Source organism: Mesoplodon densirostris, chromosome 8 (genome assembly GCF_025265405.1).
Source record: "Mesoplodon densirostris isolate mMesDen1 chromosome 8, mMesDen1 primary haplotype, whole genome shotgun sequence".
In the NCBI taxonomy this organism is placed as follows: Eukaryota; Metazoa; Chordata; class Mammalia; order Artiodactyla; family Ziphiidae; genus Mesoplodon; species Mesoplodon densirostris.
In genome coordinates, this window is record NC_082668.1 from 87,134,411 (window position 1) to 87,153,751 (window position 19,341).

The 19,341-nt window shown below is 43.6% G+C and overlaps 1 protein-coding gene across 1 annotated transcript in view; it reads right to left on the minus strand.

Moving 5' to 3' along the window:
• Positions 1 to 19,341, minus strand: part of STK39 (serine/threonine kinase 39) — a 323,719-nt gene that overhangs the window by 255,853 nt on the left and 48,525 nt on the right. The window lies entirely within an intron of this gene.

The window sequence follows — 19,341 nt, forward strand, 5'->3', positions numbered from 1 at the left end:
AATAAATAAATAAAAAAGAATAAGAGACATAAGCATCTAAGCACACCCCTGTGTGGATGCCATTACCATCGTCTGATGCTGATGCCTTCCCATTTCAGTGCCTTTACAATATCTCAAGCTCTTCTCCCACTTCAGCCCAAACCAAACCACTCCAGCCTGAGCTACTTCAGGGCTTCCATGAGATGCTGTGAAAACTTATCTACTCTGAGCACTCTGTGAGCTTATTACTTCCAAGTCTGCTCTACAATTAGAAGAACAGGAATCAACCTGAGTATTCTCATGCTGAAAGCAGGGCTTTTCAAGGATGCCAAGCAAAATGATGCAAATGTGTAATTACAAAAGCTCTCAGCATTCATATGCATTTCCCATTTCTAAGGTTTCATGATCATTAGCTAATGCACTCAAATTCCTAAGAGACAGAGTCATGTCCTCATCCATATTTTATAAGAGCAAACTGTAGACGTGTAATGATTTGTGGCACAGCACAAAGAGCTCCTAATCGGATTTGTATTCCACAGGGGCAAAAAGACCTCCAGGTTAAGGCATCTCAATTCTGCAAAGAATACCAAAAATCTCATTCTTATCACATAAATCCTCTCCCTGCAAGACTGCCAAGGAGAGAAACAGCCTGTACTCGGGACCGTGCAAAAGGGGGCAGATGTGACCGTCCACTTTTCTCCTTCAAGTTTTTCTTTGGGTACTATTTCCCAAATGAGTCACCGAATATCATCCAAAGGGCAGGAGGGAGGATCTTTTGTCAATAAGGAGGGGAGACCAATAATAGATTTCCTGATACATGTGAGAGAAAGGCACGACACTTCTTGCGCAAATCAAGGCTTTCCCACCCCCAAAGAAGTGCCCAAATGGGTGTGTTGAACACTGAAGTTCTGCCCTGTGGTCTCATCATCAGCTCTGGCCCCCTGATCTATGACCCGAGCAGGTCACCCTAATGCTCCAAAGACAGGTCTCCAAGTTCACGGCTTCCATTCCAGGAAGTCCCACCTGTGTTCACTGGGGAAGAAACTCCACAGATACTGACCACCCACTATAGAGTCGGGATTTTCCTCGCATAATTCTTGTTACAAGCCTGTGCAGTTTTTGTTATCAGTCTCATTTTATATGTGAGAACACTGGGACTCGGAAAACGTGCCCACACATCTAACAAGTACCTGAGCCGGGATCTGAGTCAGGTCTGCAGGACTCTAACGTCCATGCTTTTTTCCTACCTCCCACAAGTCTGAAGCGCACTTCTCCCTTCCTTCCTTCCTTCTTTTGCCCTTCCCAGGAAAACATTTTCTGCCCTATATGGCTGAAGAAAAGAGAAACAACCTAGAGAGCCTCACACTCTCTAGAGCTCGGTGCAAGGAGCAAACGCCACTGTCAGAGGTTGTTAAAAAGGGTCTGCCTGTCCCTAACCTCACTGCTTCTCCATCAGCTGTTACTCCAAGTCCCACTGGATCAACCTCACTGGCCCTGCAGATCGCAGCATGTTGGGCTCAATCCAGAATGCTCCAGATACCAGGGCCAAACACTACAAAGAGCCCTGCTGATAGCAGAGTGTATTTTCCAGTCAAGGTCTCCAGAACAAGAGACCATCACCGAAGGGAGCCACAGAAAAAGTGATAAGTAGCGAGTTAGCGCTGGGCCTGGTACCCAGCAGAGAAATCAACAAACGTCTTTAACAAGCTGCTGATGGGAAGCTCAGCCCTACCTGTTGTAAATCACCCCCCAATCCCACCCTGCCATCGTCCATCCACGTCCCAGAACATTCTCACATTGGGAAAACTGCAAAACAGGAAAGAAGAAGACGAATTCCCAGAAACGGTAAAATAAGTGTACATACTACGGGACTACCACTCCCAGTCAGTTGAGCCCTTGACTATAAAAGCCTTCTGGCTTCCACAGACAAACGCAAGAATATGGACACAAAGAAGAATTCTAAAAAGGGGAAGGGATGTTGAGTTGGCTTTTGCACAGCAAAGGAAACCACTGACAAAATGGAAAGACAGGGACTTCCCTGGTGGCGCAGTGGTTAAGAATTCGCCTCCCAATGCAGGGGACGCAGCTTCGATCCCTTGTCAGAGAACTACATGGCACATGCATGCCACAACTAAGAGTTCACATGCTGCAACTACGACGCGGCACACCCAAAAATCAATCAATCAATTAATTAAAAAATTAAAAACGGCACAAGGGGAGAGGCAGCACGTGCAAAGGAGGGCCTAAGTGTGGAGTTCCAGAGTTTGGAGCCGTATGGCTGACACAGTCTTGGTGCTCCAGCCGGGTGTCAGGCCTGAAACTTTGAAGTAGGAGAGCCGAGTTCGGGACACTGGTCCACCAGAGACCTCCCAGACCCACATAATATCAAACAGCAAAAGCTCTCCCAGAGATCTAAATCTCAATGCTAAGACTCAACTCCACTCAACGACCAGCAAGCTACAGTGCTGGACACCCTATGCCAAACAACTAGCAAGACAGGAACACAAATCCACCCATTAGCAGAGAGGCTGCCTAAAATCATAATAAGGTCACAGACACCCCAAAACACACCACTAGATGTGGTCCTGCCCAAAGGGAAGACAAGATCCAGCCTCATCCACCAGAACACAGGCACCAGTCCCCTCCACCAGGAAGCCTACACAACTCACTAAACCAATCTTACCCACTGGGGGAAGACACCAAGAACAATGGGAACTACGAACCTGCAGCCTGCAAAAAGGAGACCCCAAACACAGTAAGTTAAGCAAAATGAGAAGACAGAGAAACACACAGCAGATGAAGGAGCAAGGTAAAAACCCACCAGACCAAACAAATGAAGAGAAAATAGGTGGTCTACCTGGAAAAGAATTCAGAGTAATGATAGTAAAGATGATCCAAAATCTTGGAAACAGAATGGAGAAAATACAAGAAACGTTTAACAAGGACCTAGAAGAAATAAAGAGCAAACAAACAATGATAAACAACACAATAAATGAAATTTAAAATTCCCTAGAAGGAATCAATAGCAGAAAAACTAAGGCAAAGGAACGGATACATGACCTGGAACATAAAATAGTTGAAATAACTACTGTAGAGCAGAATAAAGAAAAAACAATGAAAAGAATTGAGGGCAGTATCAGAGACCTCTAGGACAACATTAAACATACCAACATTCGAATTATAGGGGTCCCAAAAGAAGAAGAGAGAAAGAAAGGGACTGAAAAAATATTTGAAGAGATTACAGTTGAAAACTTCCCTAATATGGGAAAGGAAATAGTCAATCAAGTCCAGGAAGCAGAGAGAGTCCCATACAGGATAAATCCAAGGAAAAACATGCCAAGACACATATTAATAAAACTATCAAAAATTAAATACAAAGAAAAATATTAAAAGCAGTAAGGAAAAAAACAACAAATAACATACAAGGGAATCCCAATGAGGTTAACAGCTGATCTTTCAGCAGACACTCTGCAAGCCAGAAGGGAGTGGCAGGACATATTTAAAGTGATGAAAGAGAAAAACCTACAACCAAGAATACTCCACCCAGCAAGGATCAGATTCTGATTCAACGGAGAGGTTAAAAGCTTTACAGACAATCAAAAGCTAAGAGAATTCAGCACCCCCAAACCAGCTTTACAACAAATGTTAAAGGAACTTCTCTAGGCAGGAAACACAAGAGAAGCAAAAGATTTACAATAACAAACCCAAAACAACTAAGAAAATTGTAATAGGAACATACATATGGAAAACTACCTTAAATGTAAATGGACTAAACGCTCCAACCAAAAGACACAGACTGGCTGAATGCATACAAAAACAAGACCCATATATATGCTGCCTACAAGAGACCCACTTCAGACCTAGGGACACACAGAGACTGAAAGTGAGGGGATGGAAAAAGATATTCCATGCAAATGGAAATCAAAAGAAAGCTGGAGGAGCAATACTCATATCAGATAAAACAGACTTTAAAATAAAGAATGTTACAAGAGACAAAGAAGGACACTACATAATGATCAAGGGATCAATCCAAGAAGAAGATATAACAATTGTAAATATTTATGCACCCAACAGAGGAGCACCTCAATACGCAAGGCAAATGCTAACAGCCACAAAAGGGGAATTCGACAGTAACACAACCATAGTAGGGGACTTTAACACCCCACTTTCACCAATAGACAGATCATCCAAAAGGAAAACAAATAAGGAAACACAAGCTTTAAATGGTACATTAAACAGGATGGGGCTTCCCTGGTGGCGCAGTGGTTGAGAGTCCGCCTGCCGATGCAGGGGACATGGGTTCGTGCCCCGGTCCGGGAAGATCCCACATGCCACGGAGCGGCTAGGCCCATGAGCCTTGGCCGCTGAACCTGCGTGTCCGGAGCCTGTGCTCCGGAACGGGAGAGGCCACAACAGTGAGAGGCTCGCGTACCACAAAAAAAAAAAAAAAAAACAAGATGGACTTAATTGGTATTTATAGGACATTCCACCCAAAAACAACAGAATACACTTTCTTCTTAAGTGCTCATTCTCCAAGACAGATCATCTCTTGGGTCATTTCAAGAAAGCTGAAATCGTGTCAAGTGTCTTTTCTGACCACAATGCTAGTAGACTAGATATAAATTACAGGAAAAGAACTGTAAAAAATACAAACACATGGAGGCTAAACAATACATTACTAAATAACCAAGAGATCACTGAAGAAATCAAAGAGGAAATCAAAAAATACCTAGAAACAAATGACGATGAAAACACAATGACCCAAAACCTATGGGATGCTGCAAAAGCAGTTCTAAGAGGGAAGTTTACAGCAATACAATCCTACCTCAAGAAACAAGAAACACCTCAAATAAACAACCTAACCTTACACCTAAAGCAATTAGAGAAAGAAGAACCAAAAAAACCCGAAGTTATCAGAAGGAAAGAAATCATAAAGATCAGATCAGAAATAAATGAAAAGAAATGAAGGAAACAATAGCTAAGACCAATAAAACTACAGGTTGGTTCTCTGAGAAGATAAACAAAATTGATAAACCACTAGCCAAGACTTCATTATGAAAAAAAGGGAGGAGACTCAAAGCAACAGAACTGGAAATGAAAAAGGAGAAGTAACAACTGACACTGCAGAAATACAACGGATCATGAGAGATTACCACAAGCAACTCTATGCCAATAAACTGGACAAACTGGAAGAAATGGACACATTCTTAGAAAATCACAACCTCCCAAGACTGAACCAGGAAGAAATAGAATGTGTAAAGAGACCAATCACAAGCACTGAAATTGAAACTGTGATTAAAAATCTTCCAACAAACAAAAGCCCAGGACCAGATGGCTTCACAGGTGAATTCTATCAACCATTTAGAGAAGAGCTAACACCCATCCTTCTCAAACTCTTCCAAAATATAGCAGAGGAAGGAATACTCCCCAACTCATTCTACGAGGCCACCATCACCCTGATACCAAAACCAGACAAAGATGTCACAAAAAAAAAGAAAACTACATAACAATATCACTGAAGAACATAGATGGAAAAATCCTCAACAAAATACTAGCAAACAGAATCCAGCAGCACATTAAAAGGATCATACACCATGCTCAAGTGGGATTTATCCCAGGAATGCAAGGATTCTTCAACATACACAAATCAATGTGACAAACCATATTAACAAATTGAAGGAGAAAAACCATATGACCATCTCAATAGATGCAGAAAAAGCTTTCTACAAAATTCAACAACCATTTATGATAAAAAAAACCCTCCAGGAAGTAGGCATAGAGGGAACTTACCTCAACATAATAAAGTCCATATATGACAAATCCACAGCCAACATCATTCTCAATGGTGAAAAACTGAAACCATTTCCACTAAGATCAGGAACAAGACAAGGTTGCCCACTCTCACCACTATTATTCAACATAGTTTCAGAAGTTTTAACCACAGCACTCAGAGAAGAAAAAGAAATAAAAGGAATCCAAATCGGAAAAGAAGAAAACTGTCACTGTTTGCAGATGACATGACACTATACATAGGGAATCCTCAAGAGGCTACCAGAAAACTACTAGAGCTAATCAATGAATTTGGTAAAATAGCAGGATACAAAATTAATGCACAGAAATCTCTTGCAGTCCTAGACACTAATGATGAAAAATCTGAAAGAGAAATTAAGGAAACACTCTCATTTACCATTGCAACAAAAATAAAAAAAATATCTAGGAATAAACCTACCTAAGGAGACAAAAGACCTGTATGCAGAAAACTATAAGACACTGATGAAAGAAATTAAAGATGATACAAACAGATGGAGAGATATACCATGTTCTTGGATTGGAAGACTCAACATTGTGAAAATGACTATACTACCCAAAGCAATCTACAGATTCAGTGCAATCCCTATCAAACTACCAATGGCATTTTTCACAGAACTAGAACAAAAAATTTCAAAATTTGTATGGAAACACAAAAGACCTTGAATAGCTAAAGCAATCTTGAGAAAGAAAAATGGAGCTGGAGGAATCAGGCTCCCTGACTTCAGACTATAGACAAAGCTACAGTCATCAAGACAGTATGGTACAGGCACAAAAACAGAAATATAGATCAATGGAACAGGGTAGAAAGCCCAGAGATAAACCCACACACATATGGTCACCTTATCTTTTTTTTTTTTTTTTTCGGTATGCGGGCCTCTCACTGTTGTGGCCTCTCCCGTTGCGGAGCACAGGCTCCGGACGCGCAGGCTCCGGACGCGCAGGCTCAGCGGCCATGGCTCACGGGCCCAGCCGCTCCGCGGCATATGGGATCCTCCCAGACCGGGGCACGAACCCGTATCCCCTGCATCGGCAGGCGGACTCTCAACCACTGCGCCACCAGGGAGGCCCCACCTTATCTTTGATAAAGGAGGCAAGAATATACAATGGAGAAAAGACAGCCTCTTCAGTAAGTAGTAATGGGAAAACTGGAAAGGTACATGTAAAAGAATGAAATTACAACACTCCCTAACAGCATAAACAAAAATAAACTCAAAATGGATTAAAGACCTAAATGTAAGGTCAGACACTATCAAACTCTTAGAGGAAAACATAGGCATAACACTCGATGACATACATCACAGCAAGATAGTTTTTGACCCACCTCCTAGAGAAATGGAAATAAAAACAAAAATAAACAAATGGGACCTAATGAAACTTCAAAGCTTTTGCAAAGCAAGGAAACCATAAACAAGACAAAAAGACAACCCTCAGAATGGGAGACAATATTTGCAAATGAAGCAACTGACAAAGGATTAATCTCCAAATTATACAGGCAGCTCATACAGCTCAATATCCAAAAAAAAACAACCCAATCCAAATATGGGCAGAAAACCTAAATAGACATTTCCCCAAAGAAGATACACAGATGGGCAACAAACACATGAAAGGATGCTCAACATCACTAACCATTAATGAAATGCAAATCAAAACTACAATGAGGTATCACCTCACACCGGTCAGAAGGGCCATCATCAAAAAATCTACAAACAATAAATGGTGGAGAGGGTGTGGAGAAAAGGGAACCCTCTTGCACTGCTGTTTGGAAAGTAAATTGATACAGCCACTATGGAGAACAGTATGGAGGCTCCTTAAGAAACTAAAAATAGAACTACCATGTGACCCAGCAATCCCACTACTGGGCATATACCCTGAGAAAACCATAATTCAAAAAGAGACATGTACCAAAATGTTCATAGCAGCCCTATTTACAATAGCCCGGAGATGGAAACAACCTAAGTGTCCATCGACAGATGAATGGATAAAGAAGATGTGGCACATATATACAATGGAATATTACTCCGTCATAAAAAGAAATGACATTGAGTTATTTGTAGTGAGGTGGATGGACCCAGAGACTGTCATACAGAGTGAAGTAAGTCAGAAAGAGAGAAACAAATACCGTATGCTAACACACATATATGGAATCTAAAAAAAAAAATAAAAGGTTTTGAAGAACCTAGGGGCAGGACAGGAATAAAGACACAGACATAGAGAATGGACTTGAGGACATGGGGAGGGGGACGGGTAAGCTGGGACGAAGTGAGAGAGTGGCAATGAACATACGTACACTACCAAATGTAAAATAGATAGCTAGTGGGAAGCAGCTACACAGCACAGGGAGATCAGCTAGATGTTTTTTATCCACCTAGAGGGGTGGGATAGGGAGGGTGGGAGGGAGACGCCAGAGGGAGGAGATATGGGGATATATGTTTATGTACAGCTATTCACTTTGTTATACAGCAGAAACTAACCCACCATTGTAAAACAATTATACTCCAATAAAGATGTTAAAAAAAAAAAAGAAAGAAAAGGCAACCTACTGAATGGGAAAAAATATTTGCAAATGATACGTCCAATAAGGGATTAATATCCAAAACATGTAACGAATTCATACAACTCAACATCAAAAAACAAACTGATTAAAAAATGTGCAGAAAAACTGCCAATAGTCATTTTTCCAAAGAGGACATGCAGGTGGCCAACAGGCACATGAAAAGATGCACAACATTTCTAATCATCAAGGAAATGCAAATCGAAACCAAAATGAGGTAACACCTCATACCTGTCAGAATGGTTATCAAAAAGAGCACAGGGCTTTCCTGGTGGCACAGTGGTTGAGAGTCCGCCTGCCGATGCAGGGGACACGGGTTCGTGCCCCGGTCCGGGAATATCCCACATGCTGCGGAGAGGATGGGCCCGTGAGCCATGGCCGCTGAGCCTGCGCGTCCAGAGCCTGTGCTCCGCAACGGGAGAGGCCACAGCGGTGAGAGGCCCGCGTACCGCAAAAAAAAAAAAAAAAAAAAGGGAGCACAAATAACATATGTTGGTGAGGATGTGGAGAAAAGAGAACCCATGTACACTGTTGGTGGGAATGTAAATTGGTGTAGCCAATGTGGAAAACAATACGCAGGTTTCTCAAAAAGCTAAAAATAGAACTACCATATGACCCAGTAATTCCACTCCTGGTTATATATCCAAAAAAACAAACACACTAATATGAAAAGATGCAGGCACGCCAATGTTCATAGCAGCATTATTTGCAACTGCCGAGATATGGAAGCAACCTAAGTGTCCATCAACAGATGAATGGATAAAGAGGATATGATACATACATACACACACACACAGGAATATTAGTCATAAAAAAGAATGAAATTTTGCCATCTGCAGCTAGCAACATGGATGGACTTGGAGGACCTTATGCTAAGTGAAATAAATCAGAGAAAGACGAATACTGTATGATATCACTTCCATGTGGAATCTCAAAAATACAACAACTAGTAAATATATCACAAAAGAAGCAGACTCAGAGATAGAGAGAACAAGCTAGTGGTTACCAGTGGGGAGGGGAGGAGGGGCAATAAAGGGGTGGAGGAGTGAGAGATACAATCTATTGGGTATAAGATAGGCTCAAGGATGTACTGTACAACATGGGGAATATAGACAATATTTTGTAGCAGCTGTAAATAGAAAGTAACCTTTAAAAATTGTAAAAAACTTTTTTTAATTTAAAAAATAATAAATAGTGTTTTAAAAAATTTTTTTAATTTAAAAGGGGGAGGTAGTGTTGGGGAAAGTCTTTTATTAGAGCCATACAACTAGAGGATTGTTATTGCTTTATAACTACAGCTGACTAAAGAACAACTGGCAGCTTCTCATCTCTAGAAAGAATAAATATGAAAGCTTTATGACCTGAGGTGACTGTCACAGCATGAATGGATTTAACCACTCATTGGACGATGTGGAACAGTCTACTTTGAATCCAAAGATTTCCTTCAACTGTAAGAGAGATCAAGAACAACTTTAGAGGTGCAGGGAGCCTTAAAGACCATCAAGTCTAGCCCCTCACTATGTGACTGAGGACAGGAAGGGAAGGGAGGCAAGCTCTCATCAGAAGCCAGATCAGCCAGCACCTTGATATGGACTTCCCAGCCTCCAAAGCAGTGAATAAATTTCTGTTGTTGAAGGCAACGATTCTTAAGGTATTTTATTATGGCAGCCCAAGATGACTAATACAAAAAGCTTTCCTTGTCTGTTCTGAAGTCACTCTCCCACGATCACTATGCTAAATTATGCCATATAAGTTAGAAGTTCTCAAAAACGTCCTAATTAATTCCAACAGCAATAAGAGGCAAGATTCAACTGAAGGGCCTCTGGAAGGCCTCTGTAATTCTCAAGTGTTAGGTTAGTAAGACCCTTGAGAAGGGTAGACAGGGATTCTATCCAACCCTGATACTGATTCCCTCTGTGACACTGGCCCTATTTCTACCTATACCTCCGTTTCCTTAATGGGCATAATAAAATCTACCTGCAAGGCTTAATAACAATGAGTTTCACATCCCTGGAAAACATCGACTCAATAAATGTTAGGCTCTCTCTCTGGGACTCATTTCTCCATCTGTAACATGAAGGAGATGGACTATATCTGTAGTTTGTACTGGGGAAAAGAGAGAGGGCAAAGTAGCTCCAGGTCAGGACTAAGTTTCATTCTGCTCACCAGGAAGATTCAGTTGGTTTAAAAGGGGGGCGGGGGGAAGAGGTGGGCTAAACTGGAAAACCAGAAGACTAAATGATTTCTAAGGTCTGATACAGCATGATGAGTTTAAGAGTGTAAGATATAAGAGAGTAACCCAGAGAATTCAGGAACAGCTATGAATTAATATCCTACAGCTACATTTCTCACTGAAAATGTACTTTGATATCTAGTCAAACAAAATGATTTTAAGAAGTCTTTGTTCATCCAGATTGCATGAGTTCATATCCTAGCCCTGCTACATACTAACTGCTTGTCCTTGGACAACTTTCTTAACAGCTCCACGCCTCAGTTTCTTCCCTTGTAAGATGTCAATAATAGCACCGAGTTCACAGGGCAGCTGTGAAGATCAAATTAGTTAATACATGGAAAGCCCTTGGAACCATGCCTAGCACACAGGACGTACTAATTAAATCTCAGCTAGAATTACTCCTCAGGGAAATCCCTCCAGGTCAGCTGGTGTCCTGTCAATTTGTCATGTTAACACCATATAGTATTTCACGATGTTGATGTACCACAATTTATTCAGCCCTTCTTTTATTGATGAGTACTTTTTTTATGTCCAGTTCCCCCCCATTACAAACAGTGTAACAATAAACATCTGGAACTCTTAAAATATATATTAGTCGACAAGAACTTTCATGTTAAAGTTAGGACATGGTCAACTGTTCAGTAACCCCTTCCCATAAATGTCAGGATTTAAAAAGCAAAAAGGTAAACAGGAAAGGTATTACATTAGCCTGTGACAGGAATGGTGGCCAGGGGAAGCAAATTCTGTCATCATATGCTACTTAAATGAAGAGCACCAAGCCGAAACTTTAACAAGAGTTTGTCCATCTCTTAGCACCTGAAAAAGCTCCTTAGTTACGCATAGTTGTCCTTTTTTAGTGAATAGAGTCCAGAGCTGTATCAGGGTTTCTTTTTAGAGGTGCTGGCTGCTGGTATGCAGTAAACGAAACAGATGACTTTGGTCCAGCTGGTGATTTCTTCCAATTCTCTCTTTACCCAACTTGCTCGAGGTGCCCTATTCACGCCATGTGTCCAACCTCATAGCTCATGAGGCCAATCAGATCCCATGAGGACCACAAGCTGGCCAGGGTGTGAATGGACACACACGTGAGCTCCACGGGGGCACAGCTGCCACTCTGCCTCAGTCCACTGGCGCCATGTGACATCACTGACCTAACGGGGCAAGATTCTGATTCTCGCAGAAAAGCTGAAAATCCAGAATTTTGTGTGAGAGCTCCTAAATTAAGGTTAGCAATTTATGTTTTAAAACATAAAAATATGGTAAGCCACATAAAAGCTCGCCACATGGGCTTCCCTGGTGGCGCAGTGGTTAAGAATCCGCCTGCCAATGCACGGGACACGGGTTCGAGCCCTGGTCCGGGAAGATCCCACATGCCGTGGAGCAACCAAGCCCGTGCGCCACAACTACTGAGCCTGTGCTCTAGAGCCCACGAGCCACAACTACTGAAGCCCGTGCACCACAACTACTGAAGCCTGTGCTCTAGAGCCCACGAGCCACAACTACTGAAGCCCGTGCACCACAACTACTGAAGCCTGTGTGCCTACAGCCCATGCTCTGCAACAAGAGAATCCACTGCAATGAGAAGCCCGTGTACCACAACGAAGATCCAATGCAGCCAAAAATAAATAAATAAAACAAATAAATTTTAAAAATATATTAAAAAAAAAAAAAAAGCTCGCCACAGGCCGTATTTGCCTTCCTGGGTAACTGCTAGTTGGCTTCAAATGTGTACCCTTCCTTACCTGAGGGTACAAATTTAAAATTATCTATTCGATTACACATATGAAGCTGTCATTCTTCTAAATCAAAAATGGTCACATTTCCTATGGTTCAACATAATATGAGAATATACTCAGGTCATGGGCCCACACTGATTTATAGCAGGTCACCACATGGCCATCCACCGCATCCTGCTACTTCATACAAAGAGAAAGCCATCAGAGCTATTCGGTCATTTGGTGCATCCTATGTGGAAGGAACACGGGCACAGTAAACTCTCAAGTCAAACACAAAGAACAGAAACAGTGAGACAGGTGTTATGTGCAATTTTCTGGACAGATTCTTTTACAAAACAGATGCTACTGTTGGCCTGTCAGGACACACCAGGCCGGGCACAGCAAGGCCACATTTCTCACGGCAGCTACAAACAGGTGACCCTCCTAAGCAACCTGGTTTGTGTAACAGCCAAGCTGGTTGAGTTATGTCCTTCTGCCTCGGTCAAAAGAACCAGTGACCAGAGCTTCCTTCTGGGGTTGTTGGAGCAGATTTAGAGCTTACTATAAAAAAATCATAAAGACCAGGGTGAGGTAGAGAAATGGCCACTCAGTGAATGAACTTGTATTTCACCACTGACCTGGATAAACTACCTTCCCTGGGAAAGCCTGGCTTGTTAAAACCTTTAGAGGTCACAGGCCTCACCAAAGAAAAGCAAGGCTTGTGTGTAACTCAGCAAGAGCCATCTGATAATACCACAGAAAAACAAAAAGTCACCCGGGGCTCTGATCGCAAGGGCGATAGAGGGAAACTGGTGCGTGGAATCAAACTGGAGTGAATGTCATATGCTCACCTTGGACCTCAAGCTACACCTAAAGCAACAATTAAATATGTTCTAAAATTTTTAAACACAGCTCTATACTACCCTTACTAAACTCGGAAAGTGGACTGGGATTATCTAACACAAAGAAAATTATTATTAAGGGATACAGGTAAAGTCTAGGTACCTGGTTAAAGAGGAGTGGTACGTATGGGATAAGAAGCTGTTAAGTATCAGACTCTTAACTTCCATCTAATTCAATGTGATTGATACTGTGATTTACTCCTAGACATTTTTGGTTTCCTTAATGATACACAGTGGATAAGAGTCACTCTGTAAATATGATTACTTGCCAGTTTAAAAAACATTTCACAATTACAGTCGTCCCCCTTTTTGTGGTTTCGCTTTCCGTGATTTTAGTTACCCAAGGTCAACCGTGATCGAAAAACATTAAATGGAAAATTCCAGAAATAAACAATTTGCAAGGTTTAAATGTTGTGCCATTCTGAGTAGCGTGATGAAATCCCACTCCATCCCATCCTGGACGTGAATCGTCCCTTTGACCAGCGTATCCCACCTGTAAGTCACTTAGTAGCCATCTAAGGTTATCAGATCAACTGTCAAGGTATTGCAGTGCTTGTGTTCAGGTAAAGCCTTATTTTACTTACTAAGGGCCCCAAAGCACAAGAGTAGGGATGCTGCAATTCGGATAGGCCAACGAGAAGCCGAAAAGTGCTTCCTTTAAGTGAAAAGGTGAACGCTCTCGACTTCATAAGGAAAGAACAACACTGTCTGCAGAGATTGCTAAGATATACGGGAAGAAGGAATCTTCCACCTGTGAAATCATGAAGGAAACAGAAATGTGTGCTAGTTTTGCTGTCTCACCTCAAACTGCGGAAGTTACAGCCACAGTGCGTAAGTGCTTACTTAAGGTGGAAAGGGCATTAAATCTGTCAGACGTTTTGAGAGGGAGAGAGAGAGACCACATTCATATAAATGCTATTATAGTATATTGCTATAATTGTTCTATTTTATGATTAGTTATTGCTAATGTCTTACCGTACCTAATTCATAGTTCAAACTTGATCATAGGTAGGTATGTACAGGAAAAAAACCATAGTATATGTAGGGTTCAGTACTCTCTGCTGTTTCAGGCATCTACTGGGGGTCTTAGAACACATCCCCCATGGATAAGGGGGACAGCTGGAGTCTGAAGAGCACTCACTTCAGGGTTAGATCCCTTAAAGCTGAAACAGAATAGTTATTCTGGGCTTCCCTGGTGGCGCAGTGGTTGAGAGTCCACCTGCCGATGCAGGGGAAACGGGTTCGTGCCCCGGTCTGGGAGGATCCCACATGCCGCGGAGCGGCTGGGCCCGTGAGCCACGGCCGCTGGGCCTGCGCGTCCGGAGCCTGTGCTCCGCAACGGGAGAGGCCACAGCAGCGAGAGGCCCGCGTACCGCAAAAAGAAAAAAAAAAAAAAAAAAGAAAGCTGAGGCTCAGAATAGTTATTCTAAGATTCGAGTTCTAATGCTGACACTAATTCTAATGCTGACCCCCAGAAAAGCTGGAGTAAAACATATGATCTCTCTGTCCGTGAATGTGTATTTATTGTTTAAGAAAAAGATCATCCTATTTGGGTGGGGTGGGGGGCTTTGACAACCCAGTCCCAGGGATTGGCTATGAATCACTTGAGATGCTGCCTTCTTTAACAACCCCAGGCAGAGTTAGTCACTGCCTCTCTGCCCCTAAGGACTCAGTCCAGTCTCATCCCAGCACTTAACATGCTCATCGGGTTGGTGTCCACAGCCTTATGACTCTAGAACCAACCCTTCCACGGAGGCCCCTGCCTGGAACGCAGGAGGTCCTCCATAACTGTTTGCTAAGTGGATGAAACTCCCATCAACCTCTCCCTGGGTTGACAAGGTAAACAAGGGAGGTGTAGCCGTGCTCAAAGCTGGGTCGATACAGACGAGTCTCAGCCCAAGAGCCTATATAACCTGGAGGCAAGGAGGCAAGGCACTTTTAGTCAGTACGCTCACTGTGTGTGTTTGTAAGTAGGTAGCTGTTGGTAGACGTGGCAGTTAACGTCAAGGAACAAGCCTTGCAAGGCCATCTGCCTGAAGGCACTGATGGTTTGTAGAACATCCCTTTCAATTCTGGTGTCGTCAAGTGCCACGGGAAAGCTCAGACTGAAGAGCAATGTTCCACCAGAATGGGTTGGGACCCTCAGTTTTTAAAAAGTGAATCCCCTGGCCACTGCTCAGCATGCAGGAATCATGCAAAATGAGGCAGGCTAAAATAAAGTAGGGTCTTCATTGATTCCACCTGATGACAAAGAGGTGACATAAGACACCTGGTAATGTGGAGATGTGACAGACAGGAGCCGATGACAACCCTCCAAATCCATCTTAGGAAACACTGCATCAGGCCCTGGACTGCAGGAGGGACACATCCCTACAGAGCAAACTGGATTTTTATACTCAGTAAAGGTCACTTTGAAGTCCTCGCCCCCTGTAAACTCAAAACCCCATGATCTGGCAAGACTGAAAAACTTCCTGTTCTGCTCTGAGGGGGTAGCGACTCCTCCCAGCAAAACCCACTCATTTTACTGATTAAATCAACCAAATAGAAGCCAACATTCCACAAAGGAATGTCCATTGCTATTCACACAGATAAACAGATACACCCACTGGCAAAGGCCAAAAGAGGCTGAGTGCCCTGGTTCTCAAACGGTATTTTAACATGGTATGGGGATGGTCTCCAGCTCCTTCCTGCTCCAACCTTAAGCCACTGGGAAGTGGGAAGGGCTCTAAATGCAAAAGGAAGAGCCAGTATCTACACTTCGAGGTCAGTCCCACTTACCCATCTCAGCCACACGCACGTTGTCTTTGTAGGAATAAGAAAAAGGCATCCCCCTCACTGGAGGGCAAGGCCTGCCAAGTGGACAACACACGACTGGGCAGAAAGCTCCTTTCTCCCAGCTGACTGCATCAGAGCTTGCTGCACTGAGCAAGGATTGGGTGTTCAGCCTCCAGGGACCAGTGTACAACTTTGGGGGCCCCTGGTCTAAGCTTGGCACATCCGTAGCCCCAAGCCTGTTTAAGAAAAATAAGTCAAGTCTGTTTCTAAGCCCCAAGACAACAACCACCTCCGATCTAAGAAAGAGTCCCCATGAGAAGCCCTGGGTTTGGGCAGATTCTTCTCAAAGCCTGCGAGACACAGTCATTAATAGCTGAACTCATCTCAGAAACACCTAAGATGTCTGTTTAAAAAGCAGATTCCTTTTTTTGTTTATGACGAACTGATTTTATTGTATTTTATTGAAGTACAGTTGATTTACGTTTCAGGTGTACAGCCAAGTGATTCAGTTATATAGATGTATTATTTTTCACATTCTTTTCCATTACAGGTTATTAAAAGATATGGAATACAGTTCCCTGCACTATATGGTAGGTCCTTGTTGTTTATCTATTTTCTGTATAGTGTGTAACTGTTTAAAAAGCAGATTCTTGAGCCCATATCCAACCTACTGAATCAGAACTGTTGCAGATAGAGGCCTGGAATCTGCATCTTTAATACGCTTCTCCAGCGATTGCCCTATGTCCTTAAGTTTGAGAACCACGGATCCTGAGTGTCGGCTTCTCTGCCCCCTCCCCAGCCAGGGCACCAGGTCTTGGGAAAATTTATCAGCCAGGGGTCAGTCAGGAAAACCAGTTACACTACGTCTTGTAACAGATATTATTTAGTATAAAGAATTGTTCCACAGGCGTTAAGAGAAATGAAAAGACGAGGGACACAGAGTAACTGCAGGAAGCAGCTATGTCCCCTAGAACCGGGGGAATCAAAGAGGGGGTTTGGGGTTATGAGAATGTGACAGCTTAGAGGAGGAGACCCACAGAGCTGGGACCCAGATGTCCGAGGAGCAGGGGCTAACGCCTCGGGAGCTCCAAGGAGGGCCTCTCAGTGAGGGCCCACATGGGGCTGGGAGACTGTCTGAGGACCGGCTGGTGATGGCATCTCTGAGGGATGTCAGGAGGCTGGTTCCAGGATGCAGAAAGAAGCTGCAGACCGGAACCAACTGCTGCTAGAGACTGCAAGACCCTTTCTGGAAGGAAGCTGATAAGAACCGTAAGCAAGCAGGATGAAGCATGTCCTTTCTCCCTCCTCCAGCCTCCCAGAATCCCTCAGCACCCCCCTATTAGCAGAGCTTAACAGGGAACAGCAGGCAAAGGAGGAACGTGGTTTGCCGAGTACCAGCCCAATATACAAGCCGAGTCTAGAAAGTCTGTCTAGCGCTTAGAGACAATCACTTAATAAGGATGTGCACCGGCTCCAATAGGAGGATGGGGCCTATTCCAAGCTCCCCCTAACAAAGGCCAGGCTTTTTCTTTCTTTTTTTATTTAATTCTCACTTCACTCTATTTTCAAACACAATTTCTATCATAGCCCTTTGTAGCATCTAACACTCCCCAAATGTCCACTCTGTACTTCCAAGCCTAGCCCACTCGACTTCCTCCTGGTCGTGTAGTAATGACGAGTGGGAACCTGGGGCCAGACAGCCCCAGCAGCCATGCGACCTTGGGCAAGTTGCTCAGGCATTTGTGCCTCAGTTTCCTCAATTACGAAAAGGGAATGGCAACAGTATCCACCTCACAGGATAGCTGTAGAGATTAAATGAGACGATACATGCAAATGTAATAATACAAAGGAACGTGCCTGGCACTGAAGTGTTTAATTATGTTTTGACTGTGAATATTATCGACACTATGGTTATCCCAGACACCCGGATGGAAACTAGAACTAGACCTACTACAAGCTTCAGAGAAACCCCCTCCCTGAGATCACCTCTGCTCCCCCAGAGCCTCAGCTTCTGCCAGCTTCTTCTCAACTCCACCCCATCAAGCCCTACTCCTGGGAGCCAGCTCGGCCAACCAACCCTTACACCACAATGACTGGGTGTACGGAAAATTATGCAGGGAAATGATTCATTGTTCCAGATCCACTTCTCTGATAAGTAAATATCCTTGGCTACCAGATCCGCGAAGCAGCGAGGAACTAAAACATTTCTCCTAGCGCAAGGACAGAAGGAAAGAAGTCCATTCCGCTAATGCCGCCCGCCCCTCCCTATCTCTCCATCTGATCTGACTTCACTCAGGATCAAACTCCTGCTTATCTGGTCTCCCTGGCAACCTGAGGTTCTCCCCCAAACTACACCATCCAAGAGGAAGTAGAGGCAACCCTACAGGGGAAAGGGCTTTCCCTACCTCTCTCTTGCCTCACTCTTGCCCAGCAGCAGCGGAATGATGCCGCAGGCAGTCTGAAACGACATTAGAAAAGAAGAGGCACAGGGGAAGCAGTGTCCTGGTAACCCCATCAGGCCTGAGATCACGGCTGTATGAGCAGAAGGAGGAAGAAGTGCCCCGCGAAGGGCACCAACGGGAGCAAGAGCAAGCTGTCAGCCCCTGCCTCCGCCAGCCCTACCTCGTGGGTCTTCCTGCAAGATCCCACATTGCCATCGGTGGGGCCTGGCAGGAATTCAGAACTCTCCCTCCCATGGTCTTAAAGCTGGCGGCCAAAGAGTTAGGACCATATAGGAATTGGAAGATGTGCAGATAGCATAAGGTATCTGGGTATCCTGTGAAAATGTAGATGCTGATTAGTAAGTCTGGGGTGGGGCCTGAGATTCTGTTTCTGCAGGCTCCCCCGTGACACGTATGATGTAGCTGGTCCATGGACCCCTTTGAATTGCTAAAGCATAGGGGATATAGCTTCCCCAAATGACCCCCAAAGGTTCCTGGTACTTACCTCCTAACAAGGGAGTAGGAAGTTTAGAAACTGCCTGACCCACCTCCCAGTCCCCTATGGCTGACTGGGGAGGGAGGTATGAGGCATGGGAAAGCAGATGACTGGGGAGTCAGGGATAAAGGGCGCAGCTTGATATATCCAGAGAGAACTCTAATTCAAGAAGACACATGCACCCCAATGTTCACTGCAACACTATTTACAACAGCCAAGACATGGAAGCAACCTAAATGTCCATCGACGGATGAATGGATAAAGAAGACGTGGTACATATATACACGATGAAATATTACTCAGCCATGAAAAAGAATGAAATAAGGTCATCTGCAGCAACGTGGATGGACCTAGAGATTATCATACTAAGTGGAGTAAACCAGACAAAGACAAATATCATATGATATTGCTTACATGTGGAATCTAAAACAAACAAAA